This window comes from Haemorhous mexicanus, chromosome 9 (assembly GCF_027477595.1).
Source record: "Haemorhous mexicanus isolate bHaeMex1 chromosome 9, bHaeMex1.pri, whole genome shotgun sequence".
Lineage (NCBI taxonomy): Eukaryota > Metazoa > Chordata > Aves > Passeriformes > Fringillidae > Haemorhous > Haemorhous mexicanus.
The window spans coordinates 22,910,705-22,937,321 of record NC_082349.1 but is presented as its reverse complement, the minus strand read 5'-3'; the positions used below and the strand labels follow the sequence as shown (position 1 = coordinate 22,937,321).

The 26,617-nt window shown below is 40.1% G+C and overlaps 1 long non-coding RNA gene across 1 annotated transcript in view; it reads left to right on the top strand.

The window, feature by feature from the left end:
* Window positions 1-26,510, top strand: part of LOC132330794 (uncharacterized) — a 95,989-nt gene extending 69,479 nt beyond the window's left edge. The window contains exons 2-6 of the long non-coding RNA XR_009487436.1: window positions 14,282-14,333; window positions 18,580-18,711; window positions 24,259-24,382; window positions 26,141-26,213; window positions 26,427-26,510. This is a non-coding gene — a long non-coding RNA (uncharacterized LOC132330794). The remainder of the gene's footprint in view (window positions 1-14,281; window positions 14,334-18,579; window positions 18,712-24,258; window positions 24,383-26,140; window positions 26,214-26,426) is intronic.
* Window positions 26,511-26,617: the final 107 nt, after the last annotated feature.

The following is a 26,617-nucleotide window of genomic DNA, read 5'->3' as shown; positions in this document are numbered from 1 at the left end:
ACGTGTAATAAGAAAATACTCTAGTGTCAGGAGTGATTCCTCATCTTTTATAGAGGTTGATGCTACCAAGTTACTTGTCACTGTCTTGTGACCATTTCAGGTACCAGCTCTGGAATGGTTTTTCTTTTGAAGGAGTAAGTTTGGGGTTTTCCTTAAAAGAAGTTTAAACTACTCAGAGTTTTTGATCTCTGGAAAGAAATTCACAGTTTGACAGGCTGTTTATGGAGGACTTCTCATCCCACATAGTAACCCAGAAGGAAAAAAAAGTTTACAGGCTTCTCTAGGTTCAGAAAGTGTTGATTTTAACTTTGAGCATTGTATGTTGAGCAAAACTAAATATGGCACCAACTGGCATGATTATCATGAGGTAACTGGACCCAAGGGATTAGAAACATTTGGCTATGTGTACCTGTAAGAACCCAGAATGTAAATGATAATAATTACTTCACAATAAAAGTCTGCAGAGCTGCACCTTATTTCCCAAGTAGCTTGAGGTTAGCAAAATGCTTTTGGATTCTTTCAGCAATTTAATTTCCTTCATGCCCTAAAGTTACTTCTATTAACATCAGTCTGATGAAGGAGTGAAATGAACAAATGCAAATATAACTGACTTTGGTTCTACAGATTCAGTGCACATTTGTAAAGAAAATGTTTATGCCCAGTACTGTTTAAATATTTCTAATTTTTTCAAAACCAATTCTGCAGATTCCTTCTGCAAGCATTCAGTTGTTATTATCTGTAAAGTCACATTTCACCAAGAATTTTAAGCAAGCCAAAGAATTTTGATGCATTATGGTCAGAAGATGAAGAGGCTGGGAGGAATCTGCAAGATAGCTTTGAACACTTCAGCCTTTTGGCTGAGCTTTGCATATCTTGGGTATTTTACTGTGGTTGATATTCCTCTGCCTGTCATACCAATGTAGCCTCCAGTGCTGACAGTGACACTTTGTGTGCTAGAAGCTCCTCACATCACTCAGACTGCCAAGTGTGGGGCAGCCTGACAAGGGAAAGGGAGAAACCTCCAGGATCCTAAAAAATGAGAAGGATGGTTCATGGCTGATGTGGTGGAGCAGGCAGCTCTAGCACTGCTCTCATGATCCAGTAGAAGAAAATAGCACTTGAAAAGTTCACCTATGTTCTCTTCTGTGCATCAGAACTTCCACAGGAGTGAGATAAGGAGCAAGTGTCTTGAACCTGTATTCAGCTCATAATTGGTAAGGACTCTGTGTATGTTCTCTGCATCTTTGGGGCATAAAATTTTCATTTCTCTTCTGTCAACAAGCAAACTTTTAACTCTTCGGTTACCCTGAGCCAAAATGAAGAGAGTGCTGTCTCATGGTGTGGGAATTTGTAAAGTACACCTTAGAGCTGCCTTGCCTTTTGCCCCATGTGTCCCAAGCTTAGTTTATGTGCAAGTCCCAAGCTTTTTTATCTGCAAGTGCTTTGGGTTTTTTCTGTGCTTGTCAACTGAAGTATTTCACTTGTAAAGGCATTGCAAAGTTAGATGCCTGCATTCGTACTTCCCTTAGATTTAAGGCTTGAGTGGAGCAAATTATGCTGCTGCTGGTGGGGAGGGGAGAATGGGGGAGAGAAGAAGGGGGGGGAAACCTCCAAACCTTTGATCATTGTGTTTTCTCTTCCTTTTGGGACTTAAGAACAGCTTCATCCAGTTAACCCCCTTCACAGGGTGCTGTTCAGCTCAGTAGGTGATGGCACAGTTCTGCAGTTGTAGCTGTGAGTGAAGGTACTTCTCTACCTTCATCTTTCCTCAGGAATTAAATATTCTCTGGCTGCACTTCTGTGACTAAAGGAGTCATTTTTAAACAGATCTGAAATGTAAAAGTTTTTTTTTTTTTTTTTTTTCTGCCTGTGAATATGCAGGAACTGGAGATAAGTTTTCTTTGCTAGTTTCTGAAAATGTAGGTTCAATTTGACTTGCTCTAAAACTTACCTGTGTGTAAGAGTACAGCTGAACAGTGTTTGCCAGTGCAGTGCTGGCCAAAGTTTGCACAGTCATTCATTATTTCCACCACAGAAATATATCATGCTATTAGAACAAAAGCAGGCTCTCTTTGTAACTCCAGGAAATCAAACATCAGCCATCCAAAAGTAATAGCCTGTCATTACATTCCTGTTTATCACAGAACAAAATTGTGCTCTTGCTGACTTGAAAAAGATCCCTGGAGTAAATGCTTCCATAACATACATAAATCATGTTCTCCATCTAGTAACCTAATGATATTTTGGGGGTGGCATCATTAGCTTTCCACATGGTATTTTCCCTGACAGGGGATGAAAACTCTGTTCTAATTATCCAGGAACTGAATAGAAGGGACAGATAAATAATATTGAATTAATTTTTTTATTCTCCTTTCAGGAAAAATCAAGGAAAAAAACCCCAAACAACACCCTTCTGGGGCCTGATTTTTAGTCTCAAGGACCATGCTTTTGAAATGAAAATATTTCATTTTTTGCTTGTCGTTGTTTATTTGTATAGATAGGGTGGAGAAAATACTTGGGATATTGTCAGTGTGGTAGATGGCTGATTTGTCTTAATGCTTCTTGACAAACTGTTCAGGATGTTGATCAAAATCTAATTGATTTTCTGTTTACACAATCAGTATTGTTTCCCCAAAACCACTTCTTGTCTCTTGTCTAGGTGGGCTTGCAGTGTCTTTCCTTCAAGAAATCCAAGACACATTCTTTCCATATATTACTTTATTAAATCAAAACACAAAAACTTAAATGCTTTTAAGACAACTGGAACTGCTAATCTGTATAAGTGTATTAATGCTATTTACAGTAACCAATATAAGCACTACTATGAGAGAACATAAACTAAATTTTGGGTGTCACCCAATGTAGTACTGTAATTTGTGCCACAGAATTATGGTTGCCAGTCTGGCTGTTTCAGCTCTAGCAAGAGGGAGCAGTTAAATGTCCCTTGATCAATGGAGCTGCCCCATTGCATTGGGGAGGGAATATTTTCTTGTGGGAAGGATGACTGTGACTTCTGTATCCTTTAAGACTGATCTCCATAGACTGGAGATTCCAGCTGGAATCCCATGTGCTCTGAAAACAAGGAGATGCCCATCTTAAGGAAGAAAATTCTGAACAAGTGCATGTCACTGTTTTTCTGACACCACTCTGTACAGGCAGACTGACTCCCTCACATGGAGAAAGTGGGGTGCAGGACAGATGGAAAGTTTGGACTACTGATAGGAATTTTGTGTCTGAATTATTGATCTCTAAATTTAATGAATTTGTTTGTCAGTTACAGTCTTCCAAGCTGACCCTAACTTTTCCATTGCTGAAGCAAATTTCTGCTTAACCATAGCACCTTTGTGAATTTTTAACTCATCCTTTTAATGCCTTGAAGTGCCCCCCATGCTTCCCTTGGAGGGTTTGCACAGACTGAGCATTCCTATTCTCTCAAGTAGATTTTGGATTCAAGTCCTGCTAAAAGCACATGAGGCACTTGCACTGTCGTGATAAATCTTGGTGTCCTGCCCATAACCCACAGAGTTCAGGCAGCAGGGTCAATAATCACAATATCATGAATCTTTTTCCACAGTGGGCCTGACTGGGGTGATGTGGGGATGTTGGTAACTGTTTGTTGGTACACAGCAGTGCTAGCACATGGCTGTGTTTCTGCATGAACCTCCAAGCCAAGCAGTGTTACAGAATTTACAGAACCAGAACTCCCTAACACTCACTCCATTAGCCCCTAATGACAGCCATTCCTGCTTTGTTACCCTCTGCTCTGCCAGCTCTCAGTCTTCTGTTATAAAATGAATGGAATTGCTGACATTTGAATGTCTTCTCATCCATACTCCAGATCATTACCTGTATATTCTTTAATGATTTCCCCACACACTTCATGCAATTAAAGACATTAGCAATTTGTCTTTCTTCTAGAACATTTTGAGGAAGCATACATCTTAAGGCTATTTGTGTCAAAACATTATTGTCCCCTCTAATTTGCAAAGATTCCTAATTTCTTTAAAATATCAGAGACTAATTTAGCTATTTAAAAAACCCAAATGGCTTAAATTTTCCCAAGTTTTCTTTGGAATGCTGATTTTCCTTGAAGCTGCTCATCTGTATCAACATAGTGCATATCTTTTCAAGCCCAGAAGGAAAATTTTTGATGCTTGTTGAGAGAAAGTAGTTTGATGGATTTTTAGATGCCTTCTAGATTCTAGTATTAAATGGAAGGTGTTTAGTGACTGTTCTGCCAGAAGGCAGGCATTTCCATGCATTTCTTGTGTGTGGCTTTCTGAGCCTTCTGGACTGACAGAACACCTTGGTATCATTTTATAATTTTCCCCACTGAGTATCCAGGTTTTGTTCATTGCACAGCTTGTCCTGTTTGTGCCTTTTGTCTTGGTTGTTCCTTGCCCTCCCCTCCTGCCATGTGCAACAGTGGCCATGCTGAAGCAGTTCTCATCACAGCTGACCAGGTGATGAAACTGTGCCCAAAGTTAGGATCCAGCCTGGCTCCCTGTGGTGCTGTTTGTCCTCAGTGCCTGACAGGAGAGGGGCTCTCCCTCTGTAGTACCTGGCAATATCATTTCTCTAATAACACTCTTTGGTTTTCATTTCTTCTAGAGAGATGGAAGGTACAGTATCTAAGCCATTAAGTCAGATATCATTGTTTCACTTTTCACATTTCTGCTTTTGATGGACCCTTGTGACTAGGCAGGAAGCCAAATAGATCAAGGTTTTTTGTTGTTGTTTTGGTTTTTTTTTTTTTTTTTTTGTTGTTTTTTTTTTTGCTTTCATAACAGAAATATTCTTTTTCTACTACTTAAGTCTAATGGCTGATAGTCACAATTGTTAGATTTTTTTTTTTTTCTGGTGAATGCTGTGCAGTAAATTTTGTTCCAGTACTGCAAGTAGAAGCTGGGAGTTCCTATTTTACAATTTCTGTTTCATTTTCAAGTCTTATAAATGGAAATATTGCACTTGGTTATATATATATATATTTTTTTTTTTTTTTTAATTTCACATTTAAATCTCTTTTAACCTGTGTCAATTCTATTAAAATTCAGAACAGGACAAGTGGCAACCAGGTTGTGATATTTAGAGGGGAGAACTGTCTGTTTTCCATCATAAATCAATAGCTAACAGCTATTCATTTCACACAGTCCATCAAAGAGCCCCTGCATGATTGTAATGTTTTTCCCTGTGAATTTTAAGCAGTGAACTGAACATTTTACATTCAAGAAACCTTTGCCAGTCCCAGCTTCCTTATACAAAACAAGTTTAGTGTCATCCTCTGTATTGTTACCTGTGTTTGAGTGCCAGCTGACAAACTTCTGAAGCTGGTCAGTTTTCTCTCTCCTTCAGATGGAAAAGGAAATGTTGAGGGGATTTATTTTCAGCTATTGAGAGATATCACAGCAGAATCCCCCCACTGCCCATTTGGTTGGCTCACAAAGTGAATTCTGCTCATGCTTCTAAAGCGCTTTGGAGTTACAAAATGTTCTCCAAGGGTGTTGGAGCAGCTGTCAGACAGCAGTTTTTTGTTTTATACCAAGGGGCTGCTCTGCACCAGGACAGGCTGGAAGGGTGGGCCAAGCTCAGCTCTGCCAAGACCTGCATGGCCAAGGGCCAGGTCCTGCACCTGAGTCACTGCAGCCCCATGGCTTGGTCTCTTCTCCCAGATTGCCACACCAAAGGGCTGTCAGCTCTGGAGCCTAGGGAAGTGCTGGAGTCCCCATCCTGGAGGAGCTGGAATGAAAGAGGTGCAGCTGTGGCTCTGAGGGCCGTGGTTTGGTGGTGAACAGGGCAGTGCTGGGACAATGATTGGCCTCAGTGATCCTCAAATTCTTTTCTGACCCAACTGTTCCTGTGGTAGTCTGAGTGAGTACCACACCAGAGACAACAGCACAGCTTTCACTCAGGGAACAGCAAAGTCAACATGACAGGATTCCACATCAGAATCTTCCCCTTAGTTTGGGAACAGCAGACCCATGTAATGCTGGGCAGCTGGAGCTGCAGCATTTCCTAGCCTGGAGATGTAATGAGCCATTAGCATGCTACACTGACTGGAAATTGTCTTTATACTTCAAAAGGAAAATGGAGATGAAAAAGCACAGAGATGAAACACAAATTTTCCCTATTCCTCAGTTGTTGAAAATACAAAAGGTCACAATTGAAAGCTAAACTTAGGTTGATTCCTGGTGAAGAAAGGCTGTTTCATCTCTTCTGTCTTAGAGAAGCTTAGATATTTAGGAAAACATTCTGGTACCATCTGCAGCACCAAGTGGGTGAGTGGCAAGCTGTTAAGAAGGATGTGGATTTCTGTTTTGATGTATGTTCATCACTGTTGAAATTCAGAGAGCCATGCCAAAAGTATTTTGATATAAACATAATGTATTTTTTAAACATTAAATCCTCACTTATTTCAAAAACAAATTTCCTAGCCATTTGTATAATGAGCTTTATTTCTGAGTTTAAATCTAAACCTTTAAACAGAGTTTCCTGGTACTTTACAGGTTTCAGAAACATTTGCTGTCTTAAATGAGTACCTTATGTCAGAAATTTCCACAGACACATCACTCTGAGGTAACTTTTCATTCTGTGAAAGAAGATGTCAGTTAGGTATAGCTGGGAGACTGCATCAGAGTTCAAAGGCAGAAATCCTCACTTTTCCAGATTAAATCAGTCTGGCATTTCAGGCTTTGTTCTGGTTCTGTTCATTACGTGCCAAGAAAGTTTAGGTGCATGTTCTAAATACATCTGGTTATTTATTGAAACTTAAATATTTAATTTTATCTTTATCTTGCTTAATTGTTGTATATGGCTCTGTCTTGGGTATTTCACAGATATGCAGATGAGGATTTCTGAAACAACATGTGATAAGAACCTACCCTTGGAAATGGAGAGTATCTGCAATGAACTGGAATTTTCGAATGATCTCATTATCCTAAGGATTTTTCCTTGCACAGGCCTGTGGGAATATGCCCTGTAGCAGGTGTAAATGAAGACATTTATTTTTCATAACCCCATGGCTACATAATAAATGCAAAACGTTGTTTTCCCCTTAGAAGGAAAAGTCTGGTTTGCCTCTCGGTAGTTTGCAGGAAGCCATTTCACATTTTGGAAGTGAGATGTTGGGAGGAGTTTTTCTACAACACCTGAGCCTTTGGCTGCTGCCTCTCTGAGGCTTTGACATCCACAGTGTGGAAGTTCTTAGGCCCAACTGCATAACCCTGTCCTTAGGTCAGTCCTTGGGTGCAGTTAGGGACAAAAGGTTTTAATGCTGAATTTCAGGTCCCCAGGGCTTCTGATTTAAGGGGGGAATTTGCTCTCCTCTCATAGCAGCCAGCAATGCTTTAGACACACCTTCTGTAGCCCCCCAAGTGATGATCAGAAATGTGTTTATACTTAAATATTTTATTCTTTTGTGAGTGTATAAAGCATAGCAAAGCCTGACCTTTCACCTCTAGTCAGTTAGAAAAAACCAACATTCTTAAAAACAAGCTAAAATACCAGAAGGATGACATTTGGGAGCTGTGTAATTAACTGGTTCTTGCTCATCCTGGTAAAGCAATGTATGGGTTTGCTCTTAGCATGTTGCTCTCAGAATTACTTCTAGTGTTGGCCTGAGTTATAAAGTGATCTTATTCAGGAAACAGTTGGGTGAGATGAGCTTAGGTGAAATCTGCTGCAGAGATGCTGAAGTCTTCAGCAGGCTTACAAGTGTAGAGGCTTGCAGGGTTGATGCTTTATCATCTGTAGAGCACATGAGATTGAACATGAAACCTGCTCCAGGTGACCCTGCTTGAGCAGGGGGTTCTTCCAACCTCAACCATTCTCCAGTTCTGTGTCCCCTAATTGTATTGAGATTTCTTTTCTTGCCTTTTTAAAAATAATAATTCTGTGTAGAGAACAGGCAGTACCAGCCTTGGTTAGCTGCATTTCTTTATTACATTTCTCCTGAATTCTGCCTGGGTTCTGAGGATGGCTTTCCTAAGCCGTGTCCAGCATTGGCTTGAGTCCTTAGAGGTGACAAATGCTAAAGGAAAGTTGCTGCTTTCATTCTGTGTCCTTTGTACTATGCAGAAAAACCTGATTTCCTGCAGGGGTATTCAAGCTGTGCTGCTGGGAATGTCTGGCTGGAGAGCCTCATATGATCCCTTGGGAAGTGATGGAGTAACAGTGCTGGAGAGTGGTTAAAGAGCTCTGAAATGGCAAATGCTGTCATTTTACAGACCCTGTCCTTTCACAGCAGTAGGCTGTGTGAGAGAGGGCAAAAAGCTTCCTTAAAACTGAAGTTCCTGTGGCCTGAGGAAACTGTGCTTCACCTCTTAGCAGCAAAGTAGAAAATCCCAGAGTATCCCAAACCAAGCATTTACAGGCCAGTTACAGCCTGCAGAATTTGAGTGGAAGTGCGTGGTGCCATAAATACTAAGTGCTATCACTTAACTCAGCTATTAGGTCTAATTAACTTGATGTAGACTAATAATAACTTAATGGTATATTCCTTGGAACTGGAACATGACAACATTACACCCCTGTTGATAAAAAATGACAGAATTATGTTCAATTACCTGTGGGCAGATAGAGTTGTTATTAAATCCTGCTATCTGTGCAATGCAAACTCACATGTGTCCTTGGAAATAAATTGCTTCCCCAGTACCAGCCCCCATTCCAGCGAGGCTGCTGTGTGTGTGATGAGCTGGAACTCTGCCTTGCTTTGTTTTGAACATAACAGATGTGCTGCTTCATCTTCTTGTACACAGAGCACATCCAGGAACCACTGGATTTTCCTGCTGGTGCCTGATTTCCACGCTCCTCTGATTTTGAGTGGGCTGCTGAAAAGTCCTCCTTTTTCCAAACTGGGTGAGATCAAGTCCACAGCAAGTATTTGAAGGGAAAGAATTCTTTGAAAATGCTGTGTTCAGACTGTGGATTTGGTTGTGTTGGATGCAGAGACACAGGCAGAATTATGCTGCCTGCTACCAATAAAGTTACAAAATAAATTTGGCAAAATGCAATTCTAAATTGTGAGCCTACATGTAGTTTACCTCCTCAGTGGTAACAGCTTTATTGTACACAGCAGAAACTGCAATGGAAATCACATCTCACAAAATTATTGCCAACTGAGAGCTAAATTTAGGAATCCATTCAGTTTTCCTGTTAATCAACTGTGCTTGATAAAATAGACAGTAGTAAATTAAAATTGCATATTAGTGAAGTTGCAGTTATCAATTGCTGTATAAAGATAGCACTGGTAAAAATCAATTTGTTGCCATCTTTAATTAGCCTTGTTCTATAGTATAAATGTAATTAAAATGCCATTAGTGGCATATTTCTAAAGAAATCAATTCTATTCATAAAATATTTCTTACAGCAACAAACAAAACAAAAGCCCCAGCTAAAACAACAAACCAAAAAATAACAGCATGAGGTGGATTTTAGTGAGCTATGCTGTAAAATACAATCATATTGCTCCCATCTGTATTATTTTTGCAGTCAGTTTAGAAATGTCAGAAGGCCATCAGAGCTGTCTGAATGCCTAATCAAAGTAGAGCTGAATTTCTACATTAAAAACAAGATGCAAATGGATTTTCATGTTATCCTTTATCTTTCTCTCTGAATTCTTGCTCAATTAGAGTTTTATTGCCTAGCTGGACCTAATCTTTCAGGCTTTTAATGTAGGATTTTTTTTTTTTTTTTTATTGGGAGGATTTCATACCTAGAAAAACAGACTCTAATCAGCTGATCTGAATAACACCCACCTATGCATATAGAATTCCAATAATGCTCCTGGAACTGCTCATGGGGCAACTGGGAGCAGCAGCCTGTGTTTGTGGGGAGATTAAAAATACCACTTTTCCAGTATTGCTTAGCATGTAGAACACGTCATGCAAACCCCAGTGCTCCAGGGAAGAGCACACATTCTGCTTTTATATTCCCATTATGCCAGGAGCTTTGTGAACTCATAAGCAAAAATGCTATTTTCTATGTTCTTGGAATGTAAAACAGGCAGCAGGCTTGAAAAAAATCATCTCTGGAGTTGTGTGACCTATTAAGGTTGTGTGTTTAATTAATGAAAGAATTTGTGAGAGGCAAAAGAATCCTCCATTCCTGTTAAGGCTGGGGGTCTCTGTCAGGACCTGGCAGATCTGAGATTTCTTTTGCATTCAGGACTGGTGATTTAGTTAGTTTTCCCTAAATGAAACTATTCCAGATCTGTGATGCTGTGTTCAGAAATAAAACCTCATTGGTGAAAAATAAGGTGGTATTTTCACAGGCAGATCACTGGGAAGTGATTAGCAAGAGAGAGAAAATGAATCCAGAAAGCAGCAACTCCCACCTCTTTCATCTTCTGAATGTATAAAAATACAGATTAAAAAGATGCATATCTATGGAAATACATATAAAGCAGTTTATTATCCTCAAATATACTCAAGCCTGATTTCCAGTTTGTTGAAACTGATGAGAATTTTTTTCCAATTATCTGTAGATCATTGCTAGGAGATTGATTGTTCTGCATCCAGATTTATGGACTTTGGGTTTTCTATCACCATATGAAAACATTCTTTAGATAAAGATATGAAAATTAAGGTTCTCATTGTTTAATACTAATCAATTTCCTTTTACATGGAGCTCATGTTTTTTCAACCTAAAATTTTGTGGCACAGCATGAATAATTCTCAGTGGATGTGAAGGATCCAAAGAAACTGCACCTGTTTTATTTCATGTAAGGTTCTGTAACAGTCTGCAAGTGCACAACTGGGCAGTTATGTGGGTCTAAAACCCCAATATCCATTAACAGGCAGTCTAATGTTTGCTTGCACTGCAGAATGAAAATAGCAATTTCTACTTTATGATGCTCTCTTAGCAAAGAATTTTCCATATTACCATCAGTCTTTCTTTTCTATCTGACTGGTTTCTTTCTGGAGCTGTTTGGGGTGTTTGTTTGTTTGTTTTGTGACTTTGGGTTTTTGTTTGTTTGGGTTGGGGGTTTTGGTTTGGTTTGGTTTATTCCCCTCTGGGCTTTTTGTGTTTTGGGTGAGGTTTTTTTTTTTTGTTGTTATTTGTTTGTTTTTAAAGCAATCTAAAGATGCAGTTGTGGTTGTGTGACACCAGTACTTTCATCTCAGGATGTCAGATGTGACAATTAACCAGTGTTTGGATGCTGAGGAACACAGCACTGGTGGGATTCTCACTCTCTATTCTGGTGTTAGGCTGACTAAATGTGATTTGAAGGCAGTCAGTGACCACCTCCCTGCAGCCAGGGGCTGTCAGTGCTAGGGCTGGCCCATCAGGAGCACAGAGCAGGTTTTGGTGGTGTCACCACTTTAAACTCTGGTCTCCACTCAGTAGATCCCTTCCCACACTGGTGTGGTTCTGTTTGTATCTCTGTGGGTGTTAGTGGGGGTAGGAACCTGTCCCATGAATCATGGGCACAGTCATTAGTGGCAAACATCCAACACTAATACCCATATTTTAAAAATGGGCTCACAGTTCCTTTTGAGGTCAAAGACTTTGGGTTTTGCTTTAGTGTTTGGGGACAGGCAAATTGTCACTCCTTGTTCTATATTTATTTTAATTTCTTCTAAGTGTGCTGCGTCTTACTAAAAATGGAATTTCAGCATTGCCCTGTATAAACCAGCTGATGGCAGTGCTGGAGCTTGCTCTGAGGCAAGGGCAGTTGTGCTCGGGGCTCCTTTCCCAGCTTTCAGCCATTCCCTGTTTCCAGCTCTCTCCCTTGGCAGTGGTGGGCTCGGTTCTGCCCCTCCCTCCCGTGCTGGGGGCAGTGGGGTGCTCTCCCCTGCTGCAGCTGCTGCTCAGCTGGGGAGGTGAGGTGCCTGTCCTGGGGGCAGCACTGCCAGCTGAGGCAGCAGCTGGGGATCTCCCCCGGGGTGCCAGTGCTGCATGGGCAGCTTTACCTGCCTGGGCTTTCAGTTCTGCCCCTCTCCTCACTCTGTTCTGTCTGAAATTTTTATTGGGGGGGGTTTTATGACACTGATTCATCTTGTGCAAACCCTTGGCCCTGATATTCCAAGCGGTTCTGGATCCTTTGTACTCTGGAATATTTATAATGCAAACAAAGTCCCTGTCTGGATACAAAGGGGGTTCCTGCCTGGCAGCTCAGACCATCAGCTGTTGACAGGATTCTTTTACTTTGTTTTGTGTCTGTTCACCCTGTCTCTGACACAGGACATGCATTAGTTGTTAGTGTGTTTTCCTGTACCTCTGGTTGTGAATGATGCCTCATGGCTGCACATTCAGCCCAGCCTCAGTTCAGGGGAAGAAAATCTAAGCCTAACTCAGATACTCCTATGTAACAATTATATTATATTATATAAAATAACAAAGTATAGCAAATTATATTATATTATATAAAAATACAAATTATATCATATTAAATAACAAAGTCATCAAGCTGCTGTAGTTTATCCCCTGTGCTTCCCAGGGCTGGTAGGCCCTTCTCTGCATTACACACTTCTATGTTCATTTTTAAAAGCTCTCTCTGTCTAATGTACAGAAGTACTTCAGTCTCCTGCTTGCTGGGATTTGAAGAGGATTGCAGGCTCTGAAGCTCTTGCCTGTTTAGATGCTGCAGTCTCAGTGATGCCTTTGACTTGTAGATGCAAGCTGCTACTTCGTGGTGTTTCCTTCTCAGCTGCTTTTTTTTTGGTGTTTTTTTTCAGGGTACTGTTTCCATTCATCTGTCTTTTAAAAGAAAATCACACAGTTAATTACCAGAGCACCCAGTCCACCATGTCAGCTAAAAAAAATCATGAAACAGTGGCATATCTTCCCTTGACTGTCTCATTGATGGTTTCCAGTACTGCACTATAAATTGTGGTAAATTACAGAAATAATAACTAAATACTGCATGATCCAGTATGGGGGAAAATCCTTATATGTTATAACACTTCTCATGGAAGGATCTCAGATATTATGTGCATCTCAGAAGAGTTAAGATGGCTCAGCTGGACAGAGCTGACCTACCTCAATCAGGAAGAAGAAAATTCTTTCACTTCCATACTTTCTAATTATATATGATGTTTGAATCAATTACATGGAAACAGAACCAGGGATGTGACACTAGTTTGCAGATTTCACATTAACTATGTCCAATGTACATTAGGAGAAAAAAATGTGAAAGAAGGCTTTATTGAACACAGTTTTACATGATGCAATAGCCATCGTGCATTTTTTTGTGGAAGTGGTGATCAGGAAAGGAAACAGCAAAATCATCTCCACTGCTATAAACAATTAACACTGTGCCCTCACGCTGTGCTGAGTGTATCACACAGCTTTTAGCTGTGGAGAGTCTTTTTTATACTAATGAGCTGGCTTGACAGAAAGTTTTGGGGCTTGATTTCAAAGTGAGAAGAGAGAGTGCACAAAATTTCTAAAGTGCTGCTCTTGCAAGTATGTGGTATAAGGGGAAATAGGGAGGAGAGAGAGAGTTTCATGTGTTGTGATGTTAGGCACTGATTAGTGTTCAAAAAGTACTTCTAAGAAGCTGCTGCAACTTTTGCATTTGTTTTCCAAACCTTTCTGACATTTTTCAAGTTGTTTGATAACAGAAGTGAGGAATGGCTGCTCTGCTGTCTTGGCTCTGCAAAGACAGTTCAGCTGGGGGGAAAAAGGGAGCTGGAGTCTCCTCCAGCCTGTGCATCAAAGGCTTTCCAGTGTGAGGTGTACTTCTAAAGTTCTGGTCAAGGTCATTATCCTTGATATGATTTAACCTGGATATTATTCAGTTTTGTAGGCACTTGTGAAATAATTAGACATGATTGCACTGATAACTCGTGAGCATAGCCTGCTTGAGGCCAAACTGATCTGTAGGGCACAGATAAGGTCTCTGCTTGCTGAATGAGGAGTACTGCATGTAAAAAGGGGGCCTACAGATTCAACTTTGAATTTTAAACATGCAAAACCAGAATTTTTATGACAGCAGCTAGTTTTAGCTATATTTTTTTAAAGTCACTAGTTGGGTAAAGTCCCACGACTCTTCAACAAAGTGGTAGAAAATACTTTTCTCTATAACTTCATATTTGTAGGAAGTGGGAGACAAAGAGCTTAAAAAATACAGGAAGTGTCCTTCTGTTGGAATCTGCCTGGAATAGTCAGCAATTAATAATGCTGCATCATTCAGACATAACCTTTCCACATCCTGCCTGGACAAGCTCTCCAATTTTAGAGCACATTACTCATTAGATGTAGTAGGTCAGAGGATAATGTTACACTCTAAATCAGCCTCTTCTCTAATCTTTCTGAACCTTTAATGTCTTCTTTCACACAGAAATGCAGTTGTCAACCCTTCAGCGTCACAATTTGCAGCAACAGGATGAGCAGTAAGTATATTTTCACCCTTTTTGCTTGCAATCATGAAAGAAGAAATACCTGTTACCATTCTTTTTCCAATCCAAATGGATTATTAGAGCCAGTGAGAAGTGAGGGATGTATGTTGGGACCTCATTAGAACTGCTTCCAACAACTGCACATTTCTTAGCACCAGCTTCTTAAGGACAGAGTTTCATTAGCAGCTTTCATCTGTGGATCTTTAAGAGGTTTAATTACTTAGTAATAGTTGTGCATTACATTAATTAGTTAACCCATATTAGATACCTTTGTGAAAGACCCAAAATATTTTTAATCTTCGGTAGGGAGAAGTACTGTCACAGAGATTACCATTATCTCACAAGGCATGTGTGACAGACTGGGACAGGGGCACTGCAGATGACTGACCTGATTTTCATGGATGTTGCATGTGTGAAATCTAAATTGGCTCTCCGGTTCAGTGACCTGGGGAAGGCTGCTCTGAATGATTTGCCCACAGCTGCTCGATGACCCTGATCATTTAACTCTCAGTCCTTGCTGTAATGATACAGCAAGCTTTGCTCTAATGGGAAAAAATACATTTTTCAGTGCCATTAAGACATTTCTGTCACATAGAAAAGAAACCAGTGGGTCTCTTCATAGAAGAGAATCCAGCAATATTTGGATAGAAAATCCAGTGTACCATGTTTCATTGGTGAAAATTAATAGAAATAGGGAATAAATATAGTGTAAATTTTAAAAAGTATGACTTTTAAACACCAGAAAACACATTGCTGGACAAGAATGAGCCAAATGAGAGGAAAAGGAACTGCTTTTCCAGTCTTTCTTCAGTTAAAATAGAAGTGAATTTGGCAGAAGTTCTTCCAGTAAAATCTGCTTTAGCATAAAAGCACTGCCACTGAAGCTAATGAAAAAACCCTCATATTTTTACCAGAGCTAATGAAAAACCCTTTTACTTAAGTCAGTGTGCTCTCTTATATTATCTGCAGGCTTTGCACAGTGTTTTTGCACTACTTTATCTGAGGTTTTCCCACTTTATTTTTTTTTTTTTTCTGTAAAAGAAGGGTAAACTAAAGGCTGCACCTGTAAGATCTTGAGTATGTAGCAGATGACACAGAAGCATGGCTGATACTGGTGGTACTATCAGCCCAGGGCAGCCCACTCTCTTATTATTGGGTCTGGCTTACAGGAGAAGATCTCTTACCATATCTTGGGAGGCCTTTTCAGTAATAGATAATGAATTAACTAGAGGGAGGTTAACAAAGCAGTACACATCAGCACATAAACCTCTTCCATTAAGCTCTAACTGCATGAATTGCCCCTCTCTCTTTTTCTTTTAGAGATAAGAATAGATTCATTAAAGTAGTTCTAAATATTTTATCACCTTTAATGTACTCGTGCAGACAAGACTTTGCAATGCAGCCTCAGACATAATTCCTAAATGAGCTCTCTCCTTCATAAAACCTCTCATTAATCTGTCTAAAGGAAGATGTGTGTCTGTCTGCTCAATACAACCACTGTCAAACCTGAGATGTGTTGGTCTGTGTGTAATAAAGTAAAGCAGCCTAAACTCTGTAGATAAAAAAACCCATTAATGACAGGATTATAATTCCTGAAGCTAATAGAATACTTGCCTTGTTTTCTGAGGAGAAAAAAGATTCTTGGGGTTTTGAAGCGATGAATGCCTCTCATAATTAGGATGAGTGGTCATGGAGTGCACTCACTGTCCTTCTGAAAGAGAGAGAAATTCTCCTCCCAAGCAGTGGAAAACTGGACCTTTTTAAAACCATCCTGCTTAATTTGCTTCTAACTCCAGGGGTGTGAGTGATGAGCCATTGTCTGTGGAGTGCCTAATCACTGTTTAGATTGCAGGAGTTAGCTCAATCACTGAAAATGATCTTCACTGACAGGACTTGTCACACCCTGTGGAACAAATCATTCCTGGTTCACTTGGGTACATCTCCTGCCCAGCAGATGGCTTCTGTCCTGTGACAGACAGAAGGAGGCCACACAGAGTGACCTGTTCCAAAGGCTCCTTTCCTGCACTCTGGGACAGTGCTGCAGTGTCAGAACTCATCCTCGTGCCATGACAGAGCACTTTGCAACCATCCAAGACATTTCAGGCAGAGTGGAGAACATTCCCAATGTGCATCCAGCAGCCAAATGAAAAAGCAGCTTGGATTTCTGGAGAAGGGCTAGACAGACGTGTGAAGAAAGTTCTATGGACAGATGGAAGCACACTAGGTAGAAACAGGGATTTTAATGGGAAAAAACCCAAAAACTTAGTCTCAGAAGAGCAGTGGAGGTAGAGAATGTGACCCTGGGACTAAAATGTTCATGGAGACATAGCATCCTCTATCTCCAGGTTGTTGTGGGTAAGGAAGTAAACATTTGAAATCTGCAGTGAGAAGCTGTACCTTTATAGACTCTGCTCACACTCTTCAGTGGTCCATTATAAATCTTTATTTTACATGAAGGGAAGTGAAGGAAGGAAAGGTTTTCCTGATTTATGGTAGAATCTACAAGTATTTAATGTTTCAAGGATGGATCTTATCCTCTCTTGGTGTAAAGATTTTGCCCTGAGAGGCAGAAAAAGTGATACTAGCCAAGTTCCAATGGCTTAAGAAAAGCCAAAGCAATAAAATAATTAAGGTGGATTTCCTGCTGGCACTGCTTGCATGGCCAGCTTTAGGTGAGGAGGACAGCCAGGTTGCTGCTGCAGTATGCAGGATTTGGTGTATGTGGTGTATGGCACTGAGAACTGGGATCTTTGGAGCATTCCCAGGGGCAGGTGGCAGATAGCTAATGAGCAGCTCCTGGAAGAAGGAGGATGCTTAATCATCATTTGAAAAAAATAAAAAGGGGAGGGGTTGTTGTTGTTTTATTCCAAATGTGAACTTTTCATCATTCCCTTCTCATGTATAAAGGAAAAAGATGAGTGTGTTATTGCACAGAACATGCATTTTATTTCCCTGTGTTGTTGGGTGAGGGCTCAAGCTGGTGCTTTTGCACAGAACCAAGCTCTGTTTCATAGAGTCCTTTATTCTGCACTTAGTCTGCACAAGGTTTGCAAAGAAATAAAAAGTGTTGCATACCTGAATGCAGTGGTGATGGACAGTAAATATAAGTGTATGTACATCAGTGCCTGATGCTCCCTGAATAATAGCCAGAGAATCCAAATGGGTTTTGAAAGGGTAAGTATAGGTACTTTTAGAATTTCTAGTTTATACATAAATACTGATAAGTTCCACTAAACAAACCATTAAAAATGCTTTGAATGCATTAAGATTTCTTACTGAAAAGCCATTCCCACTCTCCATATCTTGGTGCTGGTTATACTTTTGTAGTAATAAAACAAGAAACTTTGTGAGGGAGATTGTCACCCAGAAGAGTGTGGAGTGTGATGTTTGAAACATGAAGGACTTGAAGTGATTTCCAAAACAGAGGAAATTGGGGGGAAAAAAATCAATGTAATAACAGCATTGTGTGGAATAGACAAACATTTTTCTTGTTGCACTTTGCTTTGACATTCACACAGTGATATGTGCAGAATATTTAAGAATCACTGGAAAGAGCTAACAGTGACTTTGTCCACATGAAGCTTGTCAGGCTGGTTCTGTGGCTTGCTCTAAGTGCAGTCCTGTCAGGGATCCCATACCTGGGAATTCCTGCAGGACATCTGCATTCAGCCAGAGTTTAGCCACCAGAGAATGGGATATTTTTAAGGGTACCCCCAGGTTTCCCATGGGAAATGTGGAAATCAGCCCAATCTGGCAGGGGACAGCTGCACCTCTGGTGTGGCTGTGTCTGTGCAGGACACCCTAAATGGACAACTCACTGCACCAGCCCCACCGTGGCAAGAGTTCCTCTCTGAGCCAGGCAGGAAATGCATCACAGCTCTTGCTGCAAGGCTCAAATTCAATCCAAATCCTCCACTTAAAGCAGGGGTTTATTCGTAGAAATGTTTCAGAAAAAATAAACATCTGAAAATAGGAAAAGGGCCTGGAAACCTTCATTATTCTATGTTAAAACATCTTACAAACAGTATCACTTTTTTAAAGCAAGTTCTAATTATATTTTTAGCTTATAATACCAGTATTATATATTTCCTATATATTATATATATACATAATATTATTATATAGGATATATGTGGTGTTATAATACCAAATATAAAGTTAAAAAATTATCTGCTTGGAGCAAAAGAAATTGTCTTCAGCTAAATGTATTGCCTTTATGAATTGTAATGTTTTCTTTTAGAATCAAAGGAAAGCCACATTTTAAATTCTCCGAATCTTAGTCAAGTGGAGTTCTTGTTCTGCAGACAGCTCTGGGGAAGAATCTGGAAATATGAATATCATTTGGAGAGGAAGATGGGATACTGCTCTTAAGGTAATGGTGAGAAAGACAAAGGTGCTCCTCCAGACAAAGAAAAAAACTTTGCTGCTGCCAGCAATTGAACGCTCTTAACCAAAGGCTGAGGCTTTTTAAAAATCTTTACATTGATTTGGGACTTTTATATTTTTTTGATTTATCTCTAAATGCCATTCAAAAAATAATTGTTGCAAATGTTTTGCAGAAATGGCTGTTTCAGTGGTGCATTGGAGACTGAGTCATTTCACTGTTTCAGACAAAATGATGTGCACTGAAGTGGCTGCTGCTGCATGTGGGAGACAGTGAAAGCTCTTTTCTTCATAAATTATGACTAAGCTGAGAATAAAGTTGTGTGCCAGGAGAATTTCTGCTCCTTGAATACCTTTTTTCCATAGGTTTGCACTGATGAGTTTATAGAGCTGAATGCACAGGTGTTTTTGTCCTAGTTGGAGGAAAATGGGAAGAAATGCAAAATAACTTTTTTCATCTCCTAAAACTTTAATTTAAATCATGTCAATTACCTATGATATTTTTATAATAAGGTAGTTTGAAAACCTTACAATATCATAAAAAGAGACTTTATTTTGAGCAGATAGTTTAGGTGGTTGTTTTTTGTTTCCTTCAATTTTGTATCTGAACAAGTATGTGGTACCAAGTAGAAGCCAATCTGAACTCCTTTGGATTGTTTAATGTAGCAAAAATCAAAAATAAATTAGAAAATAAAAAATAACTTGATTAAAAACATTCCCTTGCACCTGGACAGGACAGCAGCACACATTTCCCTTCTTAGGATTACTCTTTCCTTCTAAATATTTCCATACCTTGTGCAGAAATCAGTGACTTCCAAGAGAAGTAACCTTATTCCATCTCCACCATGGGATTGGAGGAGCTGATTGAAACCTGTGATTTGGGCAGGGACAGTTTGGAGAGGAAAGGCAGCACCAGCTCTGAGGAGGTGGCAGACTTGTGACTGGAGCCATCAAGGACGTGGCATCTCTGGAGTGATCCCTTCCCACAGGTTTGCTAAATGGGAGCCAGGTGTCCCTATCAGCCAAGTAGGCTGAAGTCTATTTTATAATCCAGGCCACAGAGGACATCCATATTTTAAAGGATTTCTTGAGGAAGGAGTCCAAAGTCCATCCTTTTTTCCTTGGTTGTTTTTCTTGCAGCCACAGGCAGAAGTTACTGCAGCCAGAAGTGTCACTGAGGTGACTTCCAGGGACATTCCCCTGCTGGATCCCACAGCAGCTGGCTTCTGCCTCCCTTGCAATAAAACCCCAAGCCTCTGATGCACTGGGGAATCAAAGCCATTAACTCCTACAAACCACAGGAACTTTTTGAAGTTACCCTCAAAGATGATCAGCGAGCCACTGAAGGATTTAATGGATCAGTGAGGAGATAAGCAGAGATTTCCACTTCCATCCACAGCCTCCTGAAACAGGAGCCCTAATAGGAGCTGTGTTATCAGACCTCCATCTCCCCACCTTAAGACCTCTCCATGGCTCACAGGAAAAACTCAGGTCTCCCTGATGCTGTTTCACAGCACTGCTTTGCTGGTGCAGCAAATCTTTGCTAGATTTCCTCAAGAATGAGAACAAGGTGCATTTTCCCCCTCATTCTTGGCACAGTTATAATGAAATACCTTGAACAGATTCTCTTGCTAATGAATCTTGAATAGAGAATTCCAGTTTCCTGACCCCTGCCCCTTACAAAGCTGATTTCCTTCAGGGACAAATGGGTTTGTGTGGGAATTCATCATTTTCTCTCTTCACAAAAAAAAAAAAAAAAAAAAAAAAAAAAAAAAAAAAAAAAAAAAATCTCCAACACAGAAGAAAATTCAGTCTCTGAGGATTTTTGAAGAACACAATTCCTTCTGCTTGAAATCTTTATCAGACCATCTCATTAGATGGCTCAATCTACTGCAGGGTCTTTACCCAGCTGCTGCACAGGCTGAGGGAGCTCATTGCAGGATTTCCAGCACCTCCCTTAATCAGCTCTCCTAATGAGTGCTTCATGATGGAAGGGGGAAGCAGAGAGGCATTCATATTCCAGTTCCTCTTTGAAATGGTTTCACCTGAGCTTTCCTAAATGACCTTCAGATTAGGTTCCTAATAACTTCTAATTAACACTTTCCACATGCTGCTCTCCATAGGAAATCTGCTGTCTTGCTCCTTCCCAATGCCCAGCAAGTATTGTATCCAGTCACAGCTGTGACACAGCACTGGTGGGGCCACCCCAAATTTATTTGTCTCAAGATGTGCAATACAAGTGCAAAATACGCCTCTAGAAAAAATGAATTGATAAATTTGTGTTAGATGTGCAAAGTATATTTAAAATATTCATGTTTATGACAGAATGATTTTTAGCAGATTTTTGTTGGAGAGTACTAAAGGTTATTATGAATGAGTCACGCTGCAAAATCTGTAGAGATAAATTTCATGTCTTTCATAATCACTGCATGCTGAGTTTAAAGAAATGCATTTTTTACATTGGCAAAGCCTTTTTTATTTATCAGGAGTAATGTTGTTTTTCATACAATGATAACCATAATTTTGTGCAGATTTTACAGCTAAAAGTAGCTAACTGGAATAGCAAATTTCTTTTTCAAGATTTAAGGCAGAGATAGTTCTATCTGGGTATAAAATAGGCTTTTCCCTAAAATTATTCTGTGTGAGTGCAAGAGTTCCCTTATTAACAGGCAAATCTATGATTTCATCTACTCTTTTCTGATGAATCTTTTATTCTGAAATCCATTATATATGTAGGTAGTGGAGGATTGAGATGTAATGATAGATCATTTGCCTGAGGTCCAAGCAGCAATGACATGCAAAAGCCTTCTAAGCACAAACTGTGGCTTTGGACAAAAAAAAAAATGCAAGTAGACTTAATAAATTTGAAAGTGTGAGCTGCAAAAAAGTGACATTCATAAAATGTGAATGGAGAAGGACTTAGAAGAGGAACTTTTAGCATAGTGAGAGATTTTACAGGAATTTCTTCCTACAATTCAGGCATTAGGAGATTATAGGGCACGACACAAGAAGGTGGTAAGTTTGATGGCTTTGTGATATTTTTTAATAAATGTTACAAAATGGCACCACTGCAATTCAGAGACAGTTGTAGTGAGGCAGTGGCTACTTTTTTTTTTGCATTATTTACAGGATGCATTGATTCACCAAAACACTAAAATTTCTCTATGGAGTTACCAAGTGACCTTCTACTGAGATGTTTCTCCATGTGCTAAAAATACTTTTAAATTTTTAAAATATTTGGTTTAGAACTGACTTCTCAGTTCTTACCTAAAAGCAGCATGACTTGGAGAGCTCAGAGACCCCCAGTCTGTGAACAGAGCCCCACAGCACCATTACCATTTATGGCTCATTGGGGCTATAAATGGCAAACTGCTCCAAGGCTTCCTTTCCTCTTACAAAATGATCAGTATTATAGCAGTGCTCCTCAGGGTGTGTGCCAGCAGTGTCACAACTCACAGCATTCCAGCAGCAAGCTGGTGTGCTCCTTGCATGGCAGTAATGAACAGATGGCAGACTCTGCAACAAAGTGCTGACTTCAGACTTTGATCAAACAACTCATTTCACCACTTGTCAATTGTTGGGATTTTTTGAATCCTGATCAAGATTCTTTAGGAGCTGAGTGAAGTCATTTAAACCTTAGGCTAAGGCAAGTGTGAATTACTTTCTTGTTCTGTGTTCTGTATTGGCACTTTTTTCTGAAAGTGAGGAATTATCTATTGGAAGTCATGATTGGAGTAGGAAGGAGCTGTGCATCCAGGCAAGAAAATGTCTCTTTTTATGTGTGTGTGCAGCAGCTCCATGACTGAAACCACAGCTCTCACGTGAGCTCACGCTGAAGGGATTGTCCAGGACAAGTTCTGAGTGTATTTCAGACCTCCTGTCCTATCCCAAAGATATAATTTATGTTTTCCCATCCCAGGAGTATTAAAGCACAACTTGTGGGTTTAAGAGCGTTTGAACAAAATGAAATCTGTCCTGTAGCAGAGACCTGACATTCCCTTTTTCCAGTGTCACCAATCTCTATGAAATGTTATGTCACTGCAACAAACGTGTCTCATTTCCATTGGATCTCTTCTCTGCCTCTTCTGGGGTTAGTGATGCTTCATTTTGGAAGAAGTTGTCCAATGTCTCTTGTGCTACCTATAGTAAAGTTTCCAGTCCCACAACTTCCCAGAGGCTGGCTGGTTCTTCCTGCTTTTATTCCAAATGCAGCACACAGAAAACCTGTGTGCTATTCTGTGCCTATCCTTGCCTTTGTGGCACTGTCACTGCAGTTATTTCAAGTCTGCACTGCCCTGACTTCATCAAGTACCTACATCCAGTATGCTCATTTTTATCTCTCCTTTTTCTACCCATAGTGATTTGTTGGCTAAGTATTAATTGTTTAGCTGGTTTTTAGTTCTACTGCTTCTGGTTATTGCAGCTTTATGCTAGTGCAGCTGTAGGTGGAACTGTTTTAGTGGTGAGAAGTGCTTTAATGCCTGTCCTATTAGAAAATCTAAAGAGCTTGACATTCTGTGTCCAGTTCCACTTTCTAGGCAGTAGAAACTAAACTGGTGCACTCTCCTCAGTTCTTGAAGTCTGGGGATTAAAAATCTGTGTTATTCTGCTGGGATCCACATGCCTAGGCTCATGGGAAGAACAGATATTCTTTCTAGAGGAGGATTCTTCCTCAAATTTCATGACAGATAAGTTATGATAACACCTTCAAACGTCAAAACACCTATTGAAGTTATGACAAACTTCATATTTCTTCAAAGTGATTCTGAATCTTTTTTAAATATCAGCAAAATCCATTTTTCTCTTACAGTGTTTGGGGAATGGTTCATGAAATGCCAATGTGTACCTGTTAAGAGGATCTACCAGAAATGCTGTTGTGGGAATAGTCACAAAATCTACTTCCTAGGCAAAAAACCTAAGAGTGGGAATGCCTTTAGGTTTGACTAGACTGGTCACCATAAACAAATTCAGTTCCAAATAATAATAAAATTTTTCCCATTTTCAGTTAAAGCTGTTTATCATTTGTTGCTAAAGTAGGTCATTAGCAAAATCAAATCCCAAACATCAGGTTAGAAAAAAAATGCTGTTTCTGAGTCTGACTCACAGACAGAAAATCTGTGACCTTTGAAGTCTTCAATTACTTCCTAGAACCTGAATTTTCACCTCCAAATTTCTTTACTGAGCTTACTAAAGAACTTAGAGCAATCCCTCAGCTAAAGGTCATGGTGTTGTGTGGTGTTACCTGGGGTTTTATTATTTCCTCATAAACTATGACATTTATAAAATGTCAGCAGCTGGAGAAATCAGGGCTATATGAACATGGGGAAAGAGTAAAAAAAAAAAAAAACCAACTTGTTTACTTTGGCAATTCCATCAGTAGTGGTTCAGAGTTATGAATGTAATCAAAACAAATAATATTGTTTACAGATATTATTAATTACTGTCCTGGCTTGCCAGACATTCATGTTGGTACACTTAGGAATAAAAATTAATTCATACCATGCTTTATTGAATAGAGTGCTTTTGCCTTTTGCAGTGACCACAGAAAGCTCTCTCCTGCCAGAACTAACAGTACATTCCACTTTCTGATCCAGCCAGGGCTGATCCACACTCAGGTGACTCATCAGGAGAAAAGTAGATCTTCCTCATATTCTATTCAGGTAATGCAGAGGTTATTTTGGGGTAGGAGAGTGACAGTGACAGATGCCAATGCTGGAGCTGGCAGGAGGCAGTGTGTGAGATGATAAAACAGGGACAGCAGAGGGGCACTGAGGAGCAGCCCTGGCTGCAGAAGGAGCTGCTCTCTCTTCTTGCTGCTGCCATCAGTGCCTGGTGCTCTCCTCACCCTGCTGGCCCTGCAGCCTGACTGCCCATTGACCCTCATCCCAGCTGGTGTTTCTGTGAGGTGAAACAAAACCCTCTGCCTGCTAATCCCTGTGCACAGGCACGAGGTGATCACACACTGATACCAGTGAGGCACTGAGTGCTTGAGACCAAATCCACCAGTGCAGAGCCATGGAAATCCTCTGCCTTCAGTTGTATTTATTTACAGTTTGTTTCTTTTGATTTACAGCGAGATTGGGATCAGCTCAGGTGACCAGCCTCTAACTGCTTTTCCTACTTCAACCTGGTTAATTTACCCTAATGCTTGATTGAGCATCCTCTAACCCCTGATAAATACCTACTGAAATGAGAGCTAGAGAGAAAGAAAGAATCTCTATATTTTTAAAATTTTTATCATCAGTGTTTAGTCCCTGCAGTGAGTCAGGGAAAGGAGCAGCAGCTTCACCTCCATACTCCTTAATTCTGGGTTTTAGATAGATGCACTGTCTGCATGCCCAGAGCAAGGCAGGAGGATAAAAGGCTTTGGTGAGAAGCAGGCAGAGACCTGGGCACAGCTGAGGGGGAGCTCCTAAAAGGAAGATTTACATCTCCTTGAAACTATTGGTTTTGGTGTTTTCCTGTTGGAGTTACAAGGGGAATGTGCAGCCCTCCTCAGGAGAGCTTCGAGCCAGGCAGGAGGAGACACAGTCCTGGGGTACCTGATTGAAATTTTGGAAAGGGATTTGTAATCTGATAGAGAATCAAGAGTTTCTGGTGGCCTTTACCAGAGGCAGAAGCTGATTAGAAATTAGGAGACAGAGTGGATAAAAAGGTGGAAAGGGGGCAAAAAGGGAGCTGATAGTAGGGATGGGGAAGTAAACTGAAAAGCAGAGAAGTGAAAACAGGGGTTACAGGTATCCTGCAGGGCATGTGTGGCAACTGCCTGATAATGATTCAGCTGGCAGAGATGGAAGTCAAGCACACACCAGGATTAGGCTGGCTGGAGCATCTGGAGTCATGTTGGCACAGGGGCTTTTGGTGGACTGGGGGATATCTAGCCAGGTGAAAATCTAGCTAAATATCTAGCTGAAAATCCCAAGGACTTGTGATGCATTTTAAAACAAAAATTTTGTTTAATACATAGGATTCTTTTGTCACCTACACTTCAAGTAATAAATAATAATAACTAGAAAAAAAATCCAACCTTGGGCTTATCCTTCTGTAAGGTTTTTGATGACTGGATTGTTATTGAATTCCAAAGAATTTTTCTGATCACATGTTCATTGTGCAAAATCTACCTGCAGCTTCCTTCTGCTCTCCCCCTCCCCCCACAAATTATCATATTGATAAACAAAGCTCCTCTATAATTTATCTGTTTTCAGTTAAGATCAGACCTGTGCCTTACACCCAGCAATGGAACTGATACTTCAGTTCTAGTAATGCAAATTAACATCTCTGTGGACATTCTCTTTTATTTCTGGGTATCACTATGGTATATGGAATTCAAGTGTGACTTGACATTAAATAGGTGGAAAATATATTTTAACATTTTAGAGCATTTATGTTTATACCTAACTGCAGACTTTCTGTTACAGTACAAATAATAAGCATTAATTATGTGATCACAATGGAAGAGAATGCTGACCATAACAAGAGGAAGGAGCATGAGTAAGTAAACAGTGAAGACAGGGCTGGGAAGGGATAGGATATATTTCAGAAAATATCATAAATACATTTGTTCACATCCAGACTTGTTCTCTTGTCTCCTCTTATTGTCAGTGGTGAGAAACATGGCAGAGATTTAATCTTTTTTCTGAAATTGGGATCTAAACTAAGAGGCTCTTTGTCTTTTTAAAATATGTTTGTTATTCTATTTGCTAGCTAAAATTGGTAACTTGCACTGAGAAGCTGATCCAGGTGTGTGGTTCCTGAAAGGACAGATGAACCAGAATAAAACAGACTCAGTTATGTATTGGCAGTGAAAGGCAGCCAAACATCCTCCATGAAACATGGGCTTCATTTTCTGTACTCTTTGGTCATTCAGCAGATTTGTGGCTGCAATTTGGTGCCCC